Source organism: Columba livia, chromosome 2, assembly GCF_036013475.1.
Source record: "Columba livia isolate bColLiv1 breed racing homer chromosome 2, bColLiv1.pat.W.v2, whole genome shotgun sequence".
In the NCBI taxonomy this organism is placed as follows: domain Eukaryota; kingdom Metazoa; phylum Chordata; class Aves; order Columbiformes; family Columbidae; genus Columba; species Columba livia.
In genome coordinates, this window is record NC_088603.1 from 52,465,246 (window position 1) to 52,485,137 (window position 19,892).

The 19,892-nt window shown below is 40.8% G+C and overlaps 1 long non-coding RNA gene across 2 annotated transcripts in view; it reads right to left on the reverse strand.

Annotated features, from left to right (window-relative positions):
* The window catches only part of LOC110357128 (uncharacterized), a 301,741-nt gene extending 286,282 nt beyond the window's left edge, over nucleotides 1-15,459 (reverse strand). Inside the window, exons 1-2 of one of the 2 annotated variants that reach the window (XR_010470184.1) lie at nucleotides 14,688-15,459; nucleotides 13,340-13,508 (exon numbers count right to left, since the gene is read on the reverse strand). This is a non-coding gene — a long non-coding RNA (uncharacterized LOC110357128). The remainder of the gene's footprint in view (nucleotides 1-13,339; nucleotides 13,509-14,687) is intronic. The other variant, XR_002410580.2, reaches the window with a different exon arrangement.
* Between the last annotated feature and the right edge of the window lie 4,433 nt (nucleotides 15,460-19,892).

The window sequence follows — 19,892 nt, forward strand, 5'->3', positions numbered from 1 at the left end:
GAGTCCAAGAAGCTTCCTCCCCCGAGATGCGGGGCACGAGAGCCACCTTCGTGGAGCAGGAGCAGCAGGCACCCAGCCACAATGGCCCAAAGGTGGCCCAGGGCCAAGGAGCCGTGCTCACTGCTGCAGAGGAGGGTAAAAACCCCACGGAGACACTTGATACTCACGTGGGAGAAAAAAAGCCTTCTTCCCCCAGCTGCAGGGCACGAGAGGCCATCTTCGTGGTGCATGAGCAGCAGGTAGAAACCGAGCCAAAAGGGCCCAGAGGAGCTCTGCAAAGTGGTCATGCTCCATGCTGCAGAGGAAGGCAAAAAACCCCCTGGGACCAGGGCCAACTGCCCCGGGGGAAAAAATTCCTTGCTGACCCCAGTGCTGGCGATCGGCTGTTCCCTGAGCATGTGAGCAAGACCTGGCTCCTTGTCCCACAGGCTGGTCGTGCCGCACAGGAGATGCTCAAGCCCTATCCTATCCTATCCTATCCTATCCTATCCTATCCTATCCTATCCTATCCTATCCTATCCTATCCTCCCTCCACCTGGATCCATCTCCCAGACTTCCAAGAGTGCCCAAATGCCTCTGAGCTAATGGACCTTGCGGGCAAGAATCCTTCCTGTGCCTGGTGGGACACCAGTGAGTGTTCCAAAGCACTGCAACCCCTTGCAACCTCTTTACCTAGAACATTTGAATCCATTGTCGAAGCATAGCCAGGCAAATGCTGCCTCTTCCAAACAGCAAAAATAGCCCCCTGCTGTGATCCCACTGAATCCAAGCTGCTCAGCTTCTCCATTAAACACACCTGTTGGCCATATTTATGTGTGATACAAAATCCACTTCGGCCACACCAGAGCTAAAGCTCAGAAAACTACAGCCACCTAGAAGAAGTTAGCTTAAAGGAAAAATCACTAAAAGAGAACTGGTATTGTTTTTAACAAAAACAGGACAGTGCCTCACCATATGTGCTTTATGAATTGAACTATATACATGGTGACTATACATTTTCTTCTGGTTCCTACCTGGGTGCTTTCTGCAGACCAAGCACATTTAAACCCACCGTAATTTTTCCAGAACTTTATCCTTCAGATGAATGCCTGATTTGTCCTGCTCTCTTGGGCTGTTTTTTCTGCTGTTTGTTTCTGGTTAGGGTCCTACTCTATCACCAGTATTGCCAACCAGGTATGCCGTTCCCATGCAAAAGCTGGTTTTCAGTGAGGATTTCTTCCTCAGTCATTGTGTCATCTAACGTACAGGACATCTACAAGTAGCTAGTGTGCACTTCACACTCCTCCATTTTTGATCGACTGTTTTAGCAATATTTATGAAGTCCTTCCCTTGCCATCAAGGAACATCCCTACTACAGAGAATTAATTATTTTTAAAGAAAATATCCTCCTGCTTTTCTCTTCACAACTCTAGTACAACCAGGTCCAAAGTTTTATCATACTTTTTAACTTCCTTTGCTAGTCGGTTGTGATTTTTCCCTATTAATCTGTTCATTAAGTTCCTTTTCAAACCAGTGCCTCTCTCCTGGCTCGGCAATGGTCATGAGTCAGGTCCAGGACTGGCCCAGCATATCATGAAACATGTGAGTCCTTGTCCTGCCAGGCAGCATGGCAAAAACCCTATTAACACACCTTGTTAATACACGTATAAACCTATCCCAGGTTTTCCTTTCCTGTCCTAATATGCCATTCTGTCTTTTATTCCTCACTGCTCCCTCTTCCTGCTCTAGGGAAATATCTTATTCCGACTGTTCTTATAACTATTTAATATCCGTGACCTTTGGTTTGAAGATTTTGGTAAAAGAGCTAGATATCACCATTCAAACCAACTAGTGCTCATTTTGCTAGTCCTGCTGCTCTCTCATTAATCTGCTTCCTCAGGGGAAGTGACAGCTCAGAGTCTGCCCAGCATTCACAGAAAACAAGATCTGTCTCATGACCACTTTATTTTTTATTTTGGTGAAAGCACTTCTACCATACTGGAGCTAACAGTGACTGTAGAAATGGATAAACTTGCCTAGTCTCCCTTCAAACTGTGAAATGCCACACAACTTTCTCCAGCACGGAGCTGCACAGAATATTCCACTGCATGAGGAGTCACCCACAAGGTTTTGCTTCTTTTGAACCTCACTCCATATATCTGAGCTCTCCCACTGGCACAAGCAATATGCAGTCAATTCTTATCTGCCTTACCTGTGCCATTCACGATTTTGTCATCTCTTTTGCACACTGAAGAGTCCTACCTTATTTGGACATTACATATCTTTAACCACCCCTGTTGTCTATGAAACCTTTCTAGCTCTACTCCATCCTATCTGAGATTAGGAGACAAGAAATACATACACTATTAAAGATAAGAGTGAACCAAGGTTATTCTCTACTCATCTCTTGACCATTCCTAACATTTTGTCTGTTTTTTTTTTTTTAACCAAAAAGAAAAATGAACACTGAGCTTTTGTTTCCTTAGGATCTGTTGAAATTCCAAGACCTTTCTCCAGAGAAGCAGCAGTTAGCTCAGAGCCCATGAACATATAACCTGATGTTGTTATTTTTTTTCCCCTATATACACACTCTTCTATAGCCTGTGATGAGGAAGCTACACCAGAAATAACATAGGAGTTAGTGCACTTTTAACCTGTTGTTTCTCTTGTGTGCACTTACAGGGTCCTGAATGGAGCCAGGAGTCAGGGCTGCTACTCTCTGACTCCATTTACAGAGTAAAACAAATGGACTAAACCCAACTGTGGATATACAGTAAGATGAGGTGAAGCCACACACATGGGTGTTGGGGTAATTCACATCCCATCTTCTCAGGAGGGCAGGACAGAAACGAGCAGATTCTACCTTCATACCACCACTAGCAGAGAGCTCACTGATTCCTATGTGGGAAACAAAACACCTCAACACAAACACCTCAAATAAGTTATTTTGTCTCAAGAAGAGCTTACACTCTTAGAAGACAAAGGCAGAAGAAAAGTGTGGGGAGTTACCTTCCAAGAATACACAGCAAGCCAGAGCAAAACCAGGATAGGCAGCTCCACCTCTAAGCCATATAAGAGTTGTTTTCACTGCCTGTCCTGATCAGAACTCAATAAAATAACAGAGGAATGAGGCTAGTCACTTTTTCTTGTAAAAACAATTACTCAAGCTGGTAAACAAAGACTTCTATACAGAGAATGCTTTTCTGTTGTTGCCATTCAAATTTCTTGTCAATGTCACCCAGAGTCAGACTCTGCTCTCGTGCCCTGATAGAGAGAGGATTTCGCAGCATAAACCAAAACCACAGACTTGGAAAAATGAATGGAAACTTTGCATATAGCCAATAGGACTGAGGCTAGCATGCTTGGTAAAGAAATACACTTATAAATATTTGAGATGTTATTTTCTTTTCATGTAGGTTTGGGTTTTTTTCCTTTTTATCCCTGACCCTTCTCTCATCCCTCTCTTCCTCCTCCACCTCAGTATACTTAGAAAAGCACCTGTGCCAGACAACTTCAAGCAGAGCTGCGGCAAAAATTCATAACATGCAGGAGCCAAGAAAACATCTCCATTCCAAGCTGTGTGCGTGCATAGGCGGACTTGAGGTGTCATCTTGGGCTGTCGAATAAAGTATGAGTGTACAATAGTGAATCAAAACATTTTAAATGAATTGTTTTGTTTTCACTCACTGCCTGGTAGGTGCACCTGTGCTCCTTCTCAGTTCCAGATGATATACATCTTTGTTTTCCCATTTAATATTCAGCATATGAGACACACACATAGAAAAATAAAAATAAAAAGGGAAAAGCAGGAAGACAAAATAGTTCTGTTGTTCTTTTGGAGTTTTTTTTAAGTCACTTCAGAATTAGAATTTAATGCTAAGGTCATGCACACAGGAGCCCAGAAAGACTGCACAATTACCAGTAAGGCTTGCATAATAAATGAAAATAGTGGATAGGAGAGCAGAACACCGAAGATTTTAGGAAAGGGGCTGCATCTCACGCACTGCCAGTGGGACCACGGGTGTCCGTAGCATAAGCAAAGGTGATTCTTTGAGTCTAACAAGGAAAGGGGTCTGTCTGGTGTCTCTTGTGACTGTAATGCATTTCTCCTAAGGTGCAGCTGAAATATATTGTAGCTTCTGTTGTCCTGAAGCAGGTGGATGTGCATGAAAGACCAAAAAAGTAGTCAGCTATCCCACAGGCATCCTGGCAAAACAAGATGCCACCACACTGAGAGAAAGCAATAAAAATCGGAGAGGGAAGGGTTTCTGCAAACACAGGCTCCCTCATAACCAGCAAAACCTTTTTTCATCTTTTCTTTTGCTAGCATGCAGTGTCAGGAATCAAACTGCACTGTCCTTTTGGCAGCAGCTCCTGCTAGATGTGGGCAGTGAACTTGCCCTGCCCTCCAAGATAAAAGTATAAAAAACTGAATTGGAAGCTGCTCCTAGGAGCACAAGCTGTTAGAGCAAACTAAACCAGAGCTGCTGTGTTTGTTTTCCCCTTAGGATATCACTACAGTATTTTTCAGTGTTGGCTTCATACCCTGAAGCCCCTGAACACTGGAGGGAGGGATCCTAAGTTTTTTCGTACTGACTTCAGCAAAGCCCTCTCTGAATAAAATCTAAGAGTTAGTTGACTTCCTGAAGAGGTTAGTAAACTGTTTTCAGTATTGTTAGTATTTAGCTGAAAGTAAGATCTCACAAAAGCCTTACATAAGAGCAAGGCTTTTAGGCTTTGTTTCCCTTTGGTTGCCCAAGTCTAAAAGGATAAGTGTAGGTGACAGCGGCACGCGTGAAAAATCTGTCAAGGGACTGAGAAAAAACTTGACTGCAGTTACAGGTCTTTGTTTTGATACACACTAAGATTCAAATTAATTAATTCTGACATACCCTATTCCCATATATCACACCTAATAACTGCTGCCAATGTGGGGTTTTTTTTCTGAAACTCTGAATGAGTACCCACCCCATCTCCCCCAGTGTCTTGTTTCTTTCCATGTGCTCACATTTTGAGCAAAGGACTGGCTGAAAGCCACCAAACCAGCTAAACTCACTGCGGAGGGCAAAGGAAATGTGACTGAGCCATACTCTGCATTAAAAGCAGGTAATATTGTGGACAATATAAAGGCACAAAGATTTAGAAAGGACGCAGTTACCAGTGTTCATTTGGGAATGAACTGCACCTGAAGCTATGCCCTTCAGCAATGCGTTGAAATGGAAATTGCTAATTACAAAGCTGTTCTAGGGGCTAGTAGAGTAGAAGTCTCCAGCATCCTTATTGCATTCAGATGGTAAGTAGGTTGGTGCCATAGACTTGGTAATAGTTGATCCTTACCTTCTTGTCCACTAATGAAAGGTGTCTTTCATCAGGGAAGAGCATTCAGCCTTTGGGGAAGCTGCCTTCCATAGACACATCATGCTCTCCCCACAAAAAGCTGGCATTAGAGCTAGTGGCAACGAAACATGGGGTCAGAAATGGGAGAGTGCATAGCAAGGATTTTCTCACTAACAAAATGAAAGCTTCAACATTTCACTTCAGAGAGCAGGGGCCAACAGAAGTACATCCTCTCTTTATCACTTCAGTAGGCAGAGGCATTATTAAGGTCACTGAGGTGTAAGGATGGGAAGCTGGAGGCCTGAAACTGTGCCTCTGTGTACTTGAAAACGTAGGCTTTTAAGGGAGTATCAGCAGGTAGCAGCTGTTTTAAATTATATATATATAAAAGGCAGAACTGAGAAGCAATAATGTGAAGAGAGATGGAAGATGAACCCAAAACAGGAAAGCCCCTTCCACCTTGGAGCAATGTGTGAAGATGCATTTCAAGTGCCCCTGAGTCTTTTCACGCTGTTACATGAAAATCTGTAAGGGAATCTGGAAATAATTGCTTTGGCTTTAGTGGTGACAGACCATCTAGTACTGTCCAGCTGAAATTGCCTCCTTACTTTCTTCTTTCTTACTGTCTCTGGCTATGTGGTTCAGTTGTTTCCATACTTGTCCTATGATGCCTATATTTTTGACTCTCACAGTATTAACAGGAACATATACAACACCCAATAAAAAAATCTTGTTGAGCGGCCTTCATTAAAATTCTATTAATATCTGTTTGTCTCACACTGTGAATAAATTGTTAACACTTCCATGTTCTTCTAAACAAAGCCAAAAATACAGCAGTATCTTTCTGAAAACCACTTGACACATACAAGAACAGCCAAGTTCTTGATGGAGCATGCTACATTTTTGCTAAGAGGTCTACTATTGAATATTCTGGCAGCTTAAGCTGTTCGTCTAAACAGTAAGTGCAGTGAAAATGGATGTGGCATTTCACAATGTAGTTGAGGATCTGTCTACATGAGTCACAGATACTGAGAAAAGGAGGACACATGCTAAAAACAAAGTAGTTCTTCAGGCCCCTGACTTTTACTTGCTGTCAAATACCTCCATAACCCTTGGAGTGAGATCATGATGTTCCAGATAGCTTGAAAAAGAACACTAATTTTGTAAACTTATGTGTATTTAAAAGCTTTCTCCTTTTTCCACTGTCCCTCACAGGCAGCAGAACTTCTGCTCCTGGATTATGGTAGAGTATAAAGTGAACCCAAGTGATATTTTCTAGCAGCACTGCTATATGCCTTTACTATTTTGCAGAAGAACAGGAAAACATTTGCAAATCAAATACATAGTGGTTTCTTTGAAAAGGCTAATCTAAGTAGGAGAAACTGAACACTGGCCAGGTGACTCAGAGGACAGGAGTCTTCAGTTTCATGTCAGGCGTAAATATGTTCACAGAGGTCTGTATGTAACTTAAGAGAGTCTTACTGCAGCTTTACCAGTTAAAGAAACAACACATCTTTCTGGTGCAAAAGTCCAAGCAAAAAAATTTCATTGTTCCAGAGAAATGTTGCTCTGCTAGGCAAAATCAGAATTACTTGGTTTTAGCTAAGCAACATAGGGCTTCCCCTTGTCCTTTTCCATCTTTCCTATATCTCCAGTGCTTCTTCATTTGTCTTGTTAACCAGTATCTTCCATATTTTTCCCTTTATCACTCTTTTCTCCCTTCTCTCCTGCTCCAGAGAAGCTGCTAGTTTAGCACATGTGGCATGGTCAGCTTAGATTAGTGCACGAATACTCTCAGGGGTCTTCATGTGTTTTCTCAGCAAATCTGAATGAATCTCGAGCCTGATTATTTTTAGACCCCATTAGCTCTGAGCGTGGGCAAATCCTGCACAAACCACACTTCACTCTGCTCCAAGCCCCTGCTGCAGCGGTCTGGTGGGCTTGAGATCAGCACTGGAAACTATAGAGCTAAATCCAATAAACTTTTTGCCACAGATCAGCATGAAGCCTTCAAGGATACTTACTCTTGACCTTTACACTAACCTGAAGAATATGCTCAGTGAAGATCTTTCAAGACATTGAGTTTTGCAATTTAGATCACTAGTAGGACTTTGCTGCCAAGCCATGGAAAATGTTACCTAACTGCTTGCCCGATTTACATTGACCTGAAATAACTTCAAATATAGAATTTGTCAAGAGTTTGTGAATAGACTGACACAATGGAAGGAAAGCAAAAGATCTCACTGTGCATGGTTTGACTCACCACTGACTCAGGTGAAACCTAAATTCTTATGAATATTTAAAAGATGTAAAACCTCAAAAGAGATCAACAGGCCTGTATCATGAGCTCTATTTGTTTCCAGACGCTCTGCCCTTCATTTGCAAAGGTGATCCTATGCCGTGTTTGGCACCAGCAGGACCATTTACCTGCTAAAATACACTTCTTGCTAGCTCTCTTGGTTTATTGCCAGGCACTGCTTTGCACATGCAGTCAGGTTACAGAAGTCTTCAGAGGACTTAGTGCACTGGCCGTGAACAGAGTGTTTGGTCATTCACACAGATGATCAAAACACATAAAGAAATGTCAGCAATGTCAGTCTACCAGCCTGCCTGCATATATCAGGACCCCAAAAGTTGATAAACCTAGTCTCTGTGAGTTAAACAGAAAGAAGCTGTGTTTTTTTCAGCTCTTTTCAGCCCACAAAATACTCCAAATCTCATTGGTACTTGTAGAGATGGTTGAATTTCTCACTGTAAAACTAAATGGTGCACCTATTTCCTCAGGTCTTGCAGGATTCACTGTAAAAATTTATAGTCCATCCACACACAGTAATTTGGCCTTGGAGAAATTTTCCTCATCAATGAATATGCTGCTTCTTTTCTTCTGAGTTTCCAAATAAATATTGAAGGAGCATCCTGTTCCCAGGGTGTTTCCTGGGAAGATTACCTTGCAGAGGAGAAGCAAGGGTGGAATCATGGCTTAATTCCTCCAACATGTTGCATACACAACAAAATGAAAGCAAAGCAAAATACAACAGAAATAAGAAACAAAGTACATACCTGACACTTATTAGCATGACAGAGGCTAGGAAAAAACCTGGGCTGAGATTTTACTGATCCTGACAAGGGCATGGCAAGTTGCAAAGTAGGAGGAGGGTGGATATTTCCTCAGGAATTTAGTCAGCATGGTGCTGCTCCCCAGTGAAGCAGCCCAAACACTTGTCCACAGAACTTAAATGTATTCCAAATCTGCTTTGAGCTGTGTTAATCCATGTATGGCCATGTATGCAAGTGTCTATGTAGCACAGGCCAGACATCCCACAGACTGGCCCTGACCAAGATCTGCAGAAACAACAGGCATGTAACAATAGAAAAAAAAGCAAAAGTGTAGTTGTGCAGAGAGAGAAAAGCATTAACATTACTGCTAGGTACCTCTTTGGACGATGGAACAAATCACACAACACTGTCTCATTAAACCTGAGCACAAAGAGGGGGATCCTGTGAATCACTCTGAGCACCTTCAGTGGTGTCTGAGGGCACACAGCATCGTACAAGAACTGAGCCAAAAAGCCAGCCATTAGAAGAAACCTATTCATTAAGTTTTCTTGCCCATACAATAATTTAAACCCAGAGCTGTGTAAGACAAGCATTTCAGCACATTACAGTCTCACAAGACTCCAGCAGGTCCAGCACATTCCTTCTCATCATTCTTGCAAACACTATAAGGGGAACATAACCACTATTTAATACTCTCCAGTTTGTTTATTCTTAGTGTTTGTGATTCCGCTTATAAAGCTTGGAAACAGCATTTCTGCCTCAACAGATTTTGTCTTTTTCCATTTGGCCAACAATAATTCTGCTATCACTTGGTGGGAGACAAGACAGCTTTGTTTGGTTTGCTTCTTTGTTTCTGCACTGGCAGCCCTGATTTGCCTTTCTTGCAGTTATCAAATGAACTGAGAACCATTAGCATCTCTAGTGCAGGACGCTGAGAAGATGTGACCTCAGCCTGCTTTCCCTCTTCTTAGGGAAACATGAGAATTTTCTCCTTTATCCAAACATCTTCCTTCCATTAGCAGACAGACTAAGGAGAGGGATTCATCTCACCTAACCTTTGTACCCACACATGCTCCTTAGAATTCTTTTGTAGACAACAGAAAGAAAAAGGCCCTTGCACACCACACTCTGTTTTCTGTGAAAATATATACAGCACAGTCGTGCTACTGAAATATGTGTCTCCATTCATAGCAGCAGTCAAGGCTGACTGCTTAGATGCACATGACTATTTTGTACTCTCAGAGTTATGTGAAGTCCAGCCAAGGCATCCTGAACCCTCAAAAACCACAGAGCACCAGAAGAAAAACAAGGCTACCCCTGTGAAGAAAACTAGTATTTTCAGTTCATGTCTTCTGAAACATTAGCAAAACGACAAATGTAGATGACACCTTGTAAGCTTTACATTTCCACTCTATTTTCAACACTAGGAATCAGCTGATGAAAGTACAGAAGTAGTTGAATTTGTACAGCTATATTATTGAGCCCTCACTATCCTCTCTTCCACAGCTGTTTACACCATAAAAAGCTTTTCTATGCTGGTATAAAACACAAGGCAGCAAGGAGCCAGGGTTTGGAGTTAAAATCTCTGCAGTTCTCCAGAAATGGAGGGGAGCCAGCACCTGGGAATCCCAGAGCCATGGAAGTGCCCTGACTTCCAGCAGCCTTCCGCCCCTTGGACATACTCTTGCAGTTGTTGCTGCAAACTCAGCCAAGCAGGGTGTAGTGCAGAAGCTCGCATTGTTTTTCACCTTCTTTTTTTTATGTTATTTCCATATCAGCTTAGTCAATTTTCCTGTTTATTCACCTTGATTATATTCTGTTCAGTGCAGGAGGAATCACTCTGGGTTCAGACAACCCATGTAAATGCATAGCGTACATTTTTATTTTCAGCATGGACAGCTTACAGCTCTGTAAAATACCGATGACTGTCACATGTTGGAGGATGCTGGCATTTCATAGTAACTTGCTTCAGAGATACAGATTCACTTCCAGTTTAGTGAATTGAAAGGATCAGGCCTTGTGGATGCAATCCAAGGAGAGAGAAGGGGGTTGGTGACCTCATTTTGTTACTTTCAGTGGAAAAGCATCTATGCTGTTCCATAAAACAGTGAAAATGTAGACGAGGTGTGAACTCCTTTCACATCTCATTTAGGTAACAGATGAGGCATGAAATGCATTTCACAGGCACGTGTACCAGAGCAGTATGCTAAGGCTTGTGACAAGGAAGAAGTCCTTTTTTCACACACAAGCACCCCTCCTCAGAGCACTAGATTAGCTCTGAAAGCACGTGTGAAGAGGAGAAACATAATAAAAAAATGGCATGTTGGCTGCTTTTATTAGCTCTCAAAATATTTTGGATAGTAATCAAAGTTCCTGGGATCTTCTGTCATTGCAAAGACTGATTATTTTTTTTCTTTTCCCACAAAACGAGTCACCTCCAGATGGTACCAGACAATGAAAATAAGTAGTAAACATAAAGTCTCTGCTCCTAGCAGTGAGATTCTGAACCAGAAAGCAGATTCACTTCTCCCAAAGCACAAGGAGCTAAAGTGTCAGGCAGAAAAAGTCCTCAGTCATTTTTCCAAAAATACAGGTTGCAAGAATGTCCTTGCCAATCACACAGCAGATGTAACATCAGAGCACTAAATTTCTAAAACATGCACAGATAAGTTACAGGACACTTAACTCAGGTTTAAGCTAGATGAACATAGCTATGAATTAAGTTGGAAAGATAGGGAAAAAGCCAATGTCTTTATTAAAAAAAAAAAAAAAAAAAAAAGCTCTTAAAACAAGGTATTCTAAATTAGAGAGACTCTGGGATGAACTATATAACCCAAATATAACCCAAGGAGAGATATTCAGCCCCTTGATATGAAGTCAGCATAGAAGAATATTTTCTGGCAGAGAGTCAGAGGAAAATCTGAAATGTATTTCGATGCCAGTGGCACAGTTGAAAAGTTCAGCAAAGGACACAGTCATGAAGAGAACTTCACATGCTAAGGGCAACAGAAATGTAGACATCCAAGACGAAAGAAAAGCAAAGTGAAGCAAAACTTCTTTCACATCACAATGGTAAAGCAGTTCAAAAAGTGTTCTGATTTTTTTTTAAACCCCACCAGAAGTCACTTCAGATGTTTTCAACATTTATACCTTTTAACACAGAAAAAGTTTGAATGTTATGTGTTCACAATTTGAAGTTCTTTTTCAATTTTGTGTCAACTGGGCAACTACTAAAAAAATGAAATAAATAGCATTTCACTCAAGCACAATTCTGTTCACTGAAATGTCAGTACTTCTATAAACATTAGAAATTAACTTAAAATTAATTGTGTTTTATTCAGCACTAGAAGGTGTTTCTAAGAAAGCACTGTGCATTAGTAGTGCTCAGAGCCCCAGAAGGAGTGGACCTTTCTCTCCTGCTCTATAGGCTTTGACTTACAGTTTCTTACAGAGTGTACTTTTTTATTCCAAGTAGGGCACAAGTCAGGTACACACACAAACTGACTACTGATGAATAATGACTTTGCAATACTTGAGATAATAGCTCAAAGAACCAAATAATTTAGGCATTACACAGGCAGTACCTCTACTAATTTGGGACTGAAAGGGAAATTTACCTTAATAAAACCTGCATGATGAGGCCACAAATTGCTAAGAAACTAAAAGACTGAATAGAGAAACAAGTAAAGGACTCAGAGTTTTGAACAGTGCAGAAATGACCTGAAGGAATGTTGCTAAAGATTCAGATAAGTCATTGCAAACAGTTTTCTTGTGCATCTCCCTCCAATTTAGAGTGCAATTGAGTGCTGTTCTTAAATATAAACACTCCCTCCTTCGCTCTGTTCAATCTAATTGGTAAATGTCAGCCCTCCTGGCCCACCGTCATTCCCTCAATTAAATGATTATGGATCTCTTGGCCGACTCATTTTCAAGGCTGCAGGCAGCTGCCTTTTCTGCCTGCATGCTAAGTTAGCCCTGCTCCCACCTCCCTCCTCAAGCCAGCCACGCAACTCCCAAATTTCTCTTGCTCCATTCATTCCCCTCCTCCCAGCTCCTTCACGCCAGCTAGTTTATGTCTTTCCTTCAACACTTCTCCCTCCATCTTTTTCCTACCCCTTTTTTAGGTTCCTTGTCTTGAAGAGAAGCTGCCAAATTAACATATACTGTGATTAAGTTATAAAAGACGTACCCATGATTAACCACTTGACATGAGATAAATGCTTTCTGACCATCTGCAAAATGAGGGGAAATTTTTCAAGTTTTAGATCCTTCTGCATGACAAGAGGGAGACAGAAGATTAAGTGATACATTGTTTAGAAGCAGAGTGCTTAGTTTATATTTAACTAATAATTAATAGATGTATTGTAAGTTAGAAACTAAACAATTATATCTAACATCATCAATTATTTCTTAGTATAGAAGTATTGTATGTCAAAATTTTCAAAAATTGTAATGCATATGTAATAATTATGTGAATATAAGCAACGCAAGAGCATCCTGTCATTGGAGCATTTATGGAGGATGATCCCCAGTGTTCCCTGGCGCTGATAAAATAAAGAATGCTGCTTAACAGTATAATGGACTCTGCTGTTAAGTTTAGTTCTCCGCTTCAGTCTCACCCCATCCTTCTCACTGAATACCTTTTCCATTCTTTATCTTTGATGGGCCTGTTTGGCAGACTCAGCCGTGCCCCACAGCATCCGTACGCAGCCAAGAACTGCCCACAGACACCTGCAACCTCTCACCTGCGCACTCCTGATTCATACCACAGCCAGGTCGATCCTTCAAAGCAGGTCTTCTGCCAATTAATCTCACTTTCAAGGGTGACTGTCATGACACAACATGTCACCAGTCCTCTGGAATTCACTCTCTTTTGATCTCTGCATAGAAATGGATTCACGGGAACATAGTCCTTATCTGCCCTTTATAGCTGTTTTTCTCTAGAACCATTTAGTGTTTCACTCACCTTAGCAGATGAGCATCCCACGGACAGTATGGACCTTGGACTTCACACTGTAGCTTCAAACAACACAGTAGAAGTGTCGATCTTTATATCTCTGTGTCTCCTCTTCCTGTAAATTAGTTCATCTGTCTAGATAAATGGCAGCCATCCATAGATCCTCTCAGAAGTATCACTGCCTCAAAGATAAAAGGTACAGAAAATGAGTTGTTTGGAGACAACCATTGTCATCGTTTGACTGACTCTCAGACTACTGTCCATTAAACTTATTTGTTAACAGGCTGGAAAGACCAGAAGGTCCTTTAAGTCCTTCTGTGGAGCACTCAAGGCACTTCAAAATGGCCTCTCAACTTTTTTTTTCTTTATTTTGCCAGTATGCTACCAGCGTTGCTTTTTTGTTGTATCTTCTGCAAGGTAATTGCACCTTTTGCACCTGAGAAGTGCAAATTGGCTGGCCTGTTGGCAGAAGCAATTAAGCCAAAATCGTGGGGTTTATCTGAAGGGTCAGCAGCAACCCAGACATGAGCACTGGAAGAGCAAACATCAGTTTCCAAATTCAAGAAAGTAACCACTAAAAAATGCACAAAAGAGGTATTTTTTAGATTAGGGAGAACCAAACAGAGTAACCTAGGCAGTGGAATATGATGGAAATACCCTGAGATTCACCCAAATTTTTCTGTTACATCAATTGCAGTGTTATGGAGGAGGGACTCTGAGTTGCAGAGAAGCAGCCAGTAAAGCTAACCCCTCACATTCCTCTCAGTGACACCCAACACATTTCTCCCTTACTATGACCTGCACAAATTGCTGACCTTATAAATTTGCCGATATTGTTTCAGGGATCAGGCAAAGATCAAGACTATCTCACAATGCTTTCTCTCTTGCTTCAGTGATCAAATAGGTCTTGCTGCAGTTCTCTCAGCATATGCAAACTCTGAGCAGTTAGCCTTCTGCTTTAATCTGCACAGGGCTGTCAGGATGGTACCTCTTTGCCAATAGAATGTGGGGCTGAATGGCTTTTAATTAGATATTCAAAGACATTCAAAGTTTTACGTATTTTTAATGGCCTAGAAATTGTGCTTATTAGCATATTAGACTGCAGATATAATGTCTGAGGACTACATTATTGTCACAACTTCATGCATTGGCAAGATAGATCACCTTTCTGGAATACTTTAAGGACAAATACCATCGTAAAAGAGAACCACTTACCTTCCGTTACAGTAAGAGCAAAGATGCTGTGATGATGCCCTGTTATTTGTATTTTACCAGACGCACAGCATTAGACAATCATCCTACCTAATAAATCTACCGGTGCAGTAGAGCGCAAGTTTTTCAATGACCCATTACTTACCTGCTGCTTTTTGATCATTCGAGGTATGTGTTGTGTGAGGTGCTGATTCAGAGAGTCAATGAGCTTCAACGGCATTCAGCAAACCTCCAAGTAATGTGATCTTAGCAGGTGCCCCTGCTCTGTGTTTCAGTCAATCAGAGACCACTTTATCCATAACAAAGATGATGACAGAGAAACATAAAAGTATTATTGTTCTGCAAATATATTCTCAGAAAGCCTGATTTGCCTTGTAAAATATTATCTGTGAATGCTGGTCGGGAATCCTGCCATTGGGTAGGCGGCTGATTTCCTCAGTACTAATAATAAAACTATCAAAGAATTGAAAAAAGCAGATTCTTTTGATTCTAAAGCCTTTAATTTGCAATCAAATACAAAACTTAAATGAGGAACACTCATGTTAATCTCGTTTTATCATCTGTCCATGATACACAGCTTTCCTTTTTGTCTTTCACCCCTTCTTCCTACCCTGCATGCTTTTTTTTAAAATTTCTCTACTTTTCTCCCCTGAATCTCTGAGGTCCTGTTTCACCTTTAAAACTAATAAAACTCTTTAATCGTCAAGCTGTTAATTCAAATATTTCTTTTTCACCAGTGTGGAGAATGAAGGTTTTCTTCACTTTCCTGTAAGGGATTTGCAACAAACATCCACTAATCAAGATAAATAGAAGAGAAATCACAACCTACCTGAGGCCAAACATTTAATACTTAGGTGCTCAATGACAAGCACATAAATCCATATGTAAGTAATCAAATAAACAACCCAATTTAAAAAAAAAAAAATGCAGAACTTCCAGCTATTGCCATTGATTTCCCTAGTCACTTTGTTTTCTCTATTGCTAGTGAAAAAGTGAATACTTATACGAGGCCTAATATTAGGTATGCACATTTGAAAATGTTCACTTTAGGAAGACTGTTCAAAGAAACTTCTGCCCCACTACAAGAAATGAAAAATATAAAAATTGGGCTTTGGGTTGACAAATGTAAATTATGGGATTAAGAAGATAACTTCCTGTATCTCATATAATGTCAAACATACTGATACATGGTGCCATTGAGTTATGCATATAGACCCGAGGGACTTAAGGTAACTAGCAAATAAATTGTTCCTAATGATGGGTAGATCAAAGCACACAGGTCTGCAAAGTCTAAGATAACCACTGCATGATTTCACATTTGCTTTCATAGCAGATAGCAAGAAAACAGTTACTATACTAAAACTCCTAACTTTGTCCCAGACTGGAGAGTTCTCAGAATGCCATTTATCAATGGGCCTGACCCTATGATCCCTACTCAACTGATCCCACATGAGGGAAATTTTTAAATTCAGGCTCCCTGGATTTTTGCAGGCAGCTGGTTCACATTGTTTCAAATACTATAATAAACTCCAAGGAAAACAAAATCTTGGAATGGGCCAGGGAATATGGAAAGACCTAGAAAGTATACAAGAGTGATAATTTGCATCCTATCTATCTGAAATCAAGTTCATTGACACCACAGCAAAGCTTCCAGTGATTTCCACAATGTAGGAACAGACCCCTTTATGAAAGTACTAAGAATTCATAGCTTCAGAGACTAAACATACAATCTACAACTCAAAAAAAAAAAAAAAAAGAAAGGGGAAGGGGCAGAACACACCAAAGAACAACCAGTTGCCAAATGGTTTGGTTACTGCTAAACTTCCAGGCCTTTGATTTTCCTTCAGATGTTTCCCAGGTGGCTACAGAATCTTCCAGCTTAAAACTCTGTGCAGCTCCAGCAATATTGACACGTAGCAAAACTACCCATATCCAACTGATCTTTGTGTGACTGAAAATACATGATGCTGTTTACTCAGGAATATTATTAGTCTCTGAGCTCCAGTTGTTAGAAAACATTCATCACCAGAATCTCGTATGAAAATCGCAAGAAGGGAGCAAATATGATGAGGCAATGTTCTCAGTTTTTCTTATGCAACTGCCTCTCGGGACTAATTAAAGTTGCTTTTGTAATTCACAAGCTATAAATTCTTTCAGATGCTTTTGGAAACTGTGTAATCTCCTCGGCAAGATTCTGCTTCGTGCTGATGCGGCAAGTCAGCTAAACTTCCCAAAGCATGTAACAATCTGTCTGATTAACAGAGAGGAAAGTCGAGCGCAGTAACTGAATAATGCCAACCAGTTTGTTAATTTGATGTTTCCCTTCCTCACTCACTTAAGGTTAATTGTACATCCTGCAGAAGTCTGCAATCCATTCTCCTGCTATACTTTTTTAATTAGCTTAATAACTTCATCTTATTTAATGACTGACCATAGCTAAGAGCTGGAACTAAGTATGCCTGTATTGCAAAAAAAGCAACTCAAAGCAGGTAAGGATTGGATACCAAAATGCAGGTTAAGATTGGATACCGAAATGCAGATATTCTTTCATTTTGAGAGGAGAAGAAGGGCAGGGCAGGGCAGGGCAGGGCAGGGCAGGGCAGGGCAGGGCAGGGCAGGGCAGGGCAGGGCAGGGAAGGGAAGGGAAGGGAAGGGAAGGGAAGGGAAGGGAAGGGAAGGGAAGGGAAGGGAAGGGAAGGGAAGGGAAGGGAAGGGAAGGGAAGGGAAGGGAAGGGAAGGGAAGGGAAGGGAAGGGATTATAGTCATATATTTAAGTCCCACTCGCAATGTGTCCTTCCTTGTGGGTAGGTAGGACCCATCATTAGGCATATTAAGTGTGCACCAGAGCACTAGACAAATCTCTCAGCCATAGATTTTAGCAGGATCCAGCCTCCTCAGAGTTACCCCTACGGGGGACAGTGGGCCAACTGCGAGGTGTAAGGCATGGCACAGGTAAATCTGATGCATAAATCTAGATAACCAAAAGGACTCATCATTCTTCTAATGCATCTCTTACCTACACAGGTCAGAGGCAAAATACAGGGAAGGTTGTGCATAAGCAGACCACCAACAGAAAAGGTATTTTTTGCTGAGGCTAACACTAAGGAAAATGAAGATGAAGATAAGTGTGGGAAAAGTGGGAAAAGCAAGAAAGGAGAGAGAGGGAGAGTATCAGCAGCAGAAAGAGGGTGGCAGAGCTAACTGTGACCACCCTTACAGCTGGCCAAAATCCAGCTGTGGAAGCAAGAAGTAGGATCTGAAAGAAAATGACTAGATCTTGGTGGAGCTGGACATAATGGAAATGGTTGAGGGACATGAGAATCTGCAAAAACAATATCTTAACAAGATTTTTCAAGGAGGACAGTCCATGATTTAAAAGAGGCAAGTTTTGAAGAAAGAAACAATATGCTTATTAGACAAGACTGATAGCACTAAAAAAAACCCTCATACATTCTTAATTTCATTTTTTTTTCCCAATTATATCAGTTAGTTGACCTAATAAAATACATTATAATTCCTTCCAAACCATCTCTCTCTCAAATTCTGAGAAAATCACAAGCACAATAACTTTTACTATCACACAGTTTCATGTTTAGGTTTTTCTGTAAAAATATCTCGAATACTTGGAGAGTAGATGGATATGAAAGTTGTGTTCTTATGCCAACACTCTCCTTGCTAAATATTATTGAAAACAGAATTAATTAGACTGGGATTACTTTTTTTTTTTTTTTTAATCAGCCCCTTTGGTTGTAAAGGATTTCTGTTTTGTTTAAAAAATAAAAATAAAGTATTGACTAGAAAGAAGTAATACAAATGGGTAATGAAAGCAAATTATTATCAAAATGTTTCCCTCTTCACTGCTACAATAAAAACAAATTGTATTATGCTAATAAAGCCAAATTGTCAAATACAGAAGTACAATTTGGTTTAATATACCATTGTACCCTACATATTCAAAATGTCCCAAAGTGTCTTATAATAGTAAAAACACAGCCTTATTACCATATGTGTCTGATCTCATTACCAACCAAACACTAAACTGAACAATTAACCATCTAATACATTTGTCAAAGCTTTCAGGGTTTTCTTCCTCCCTCAGCTGTACCCAGGGCTGTAATCCCAAAGCTTTTATTTTGTTTTGGGTTAGACTATAATCTGGGCTATTGAAGCATAAGAACTGATCCAAAATCACATCAGCAGCTCAGAGTTCAGTCTCTGAGGCCACATGCCTGTGAGTGCATTACAGAGAGCCCAGGAAGGCTCACAGACCCTGGGCAGCGATTGCCTTTTGCCTCTTCACATGCTCCCAAAAAGTTCCCAAACTCAGTTTGTGGCACAGGTCACTCCTACCGGGAAGGCTGCATATAGCTACCCTATTCTTGAGCCTTTAAGACTCTGAAGTATAAAAAATCTGGAGTCCATAAGACTTTAATTCCAATAGATTAAGCACTGAACAAGTTTGCCTTGTTCACAGAAAGAGCCACAAGCTCTGTGCCTTTGAAATACATATTTAAAGACAGATTTTCTGAAGAGACCTACTGTCGTGTAAGACTAAAATATTAATTTAGATTTGTTGAAGAGCTTACTGTGAGGATGTCAACCAATTGAAACAAACAAACCAACCAACCAACCAACCAACCCAGTCTTTCCAATTTTCTTTCTTTAAGTAGGAAAGTGTTTTCTACAAATCTGACCCTCCAGTACACTAAAACGTAACTTCAAGTGAAACGAAAAATAATTCAGCTGAGACTAACTGCAATGTATACAGCATCTAATCAAGTTTCCTCTGAATTATTTGAACTGTATTTCACTCAGTGCAAAATGGAGTTCCGAAATTTCCCAGATAAAGGCTCTCGAGCTTGTCTTATTTCTGATGCATCTAACTATTTTAGCTGCCTGACCACAGTCCCTGTCAAAGTGATCTCCCAGTGCAAATTTGTGCATGAATGGGATTATTTTCATTTCAGTCATCAAACCAAACTCCTGGGCAAAGAAAGAAAAAACCAAATAGTTTGAGTCACACTGAATTTGTAAAATAAATTTTTGGAGAGGTAAACTTTAATATGCCTAATGAAGTCAGCTCCTAACTGACTGAAATTTGCATTCACCACCTTAAACTTCTGTACCCACAGCTAATGCTACAGCAAATTCTCTTGTGCTACTTACCTTTTGAGCTCTGTTCACACCTGCAGAGTGAGTCTTTCAACTGCCTGTTGTGTCACCCCCATTTGGTGCTTCTATGGATCACCAGCACCTTCCTGATAAAAATGCAGAGGCTACTACCAGTATGCTGTCTTACCTCTTCCACATGGCTACCTCTAGTACTCTGGAATTTATTTCCATCTGCTGG